The following is a 790-nucleotide window of genomic DNA, read 5'->3' as shown; positions in this document are numbered from 1 at the left end:
CTCATGAGTTGAATTTTTCATCTTGAGTTACATAACAAACATTTGAACTCCTATCCTGTGCTGAATTGTATACTGTAGATATGGTTGAAGATGTAAAGACAAAATTCTTTGTAAGTTTGGGCTTTGTCTATGCTAAAACTTAGGCAGGCATTAAGCATTATTTAATATAGATTAAATTTAATGTGCTATATGCTTCCCTGTACCTTCCTTTGACCAGTAATTATTTACATTCCTTCATTAAATTCACTCAGTTTAGAAAGTGTGTTCTAAGGAATCTTGCTGTTAGAAGCTATAGAAAGTCCTTTTGTAAAGTGAATTAATTTGCCTTCTATATATCCAGGTTTTCATCTTTAATTTCTTAATACACAGCTTGTGAATATTTTAAATTTTTTGTTAGCAAATGACATATCCATGGTTCACTTTAACAGAGCAGGAGTTTGGGGTTCTTACTGAGTATATAAGTGATTCCAAGTTTTAAGCTTTTAGTTTTTTCACCTTAAAAGACTGACATAAGACATCATGACTTTAAAAAAAAGACACTTTGATAATAAAATGATAAATAATGTATATCAATTTAAATTTGATCCTAGGTCCTTATAGTGTAATTTATATTTGAGTTTCTTACAGTTGAAATAGAAGGACTGTATGTTCCAGTTATGCAGATGACACCACCCTTGTGGCAGAAAGTGAAGAGGAACTAAAAAGCCTCTTGATGAAAGTGAAAGTGGAGAGTGAAAAAGTTGGCTTAAAGCTCAATATTCAGAAAACGAAGATCATGGCATCTGGTCCC

This window comes from Bison bison, unplaced genomic scaffold (genome assembly GCF_000754665.1).
Source record: "Bison bison bison isolate TAMUID 2011002044 unplaced genomic scaffold, Bison_UMD1.0 scf7180017861105, whole genome shotgun sequence".
Classification (NCBI taxonomy): domain Eukaryota; kingdom Metazoa; phylum Chordata; class Mammalia; order Artiodactyla; family Bovidae; genus Bison; species Bison bison.
This window is presented reverse-complemented; position numbering follows the sequence as displayed.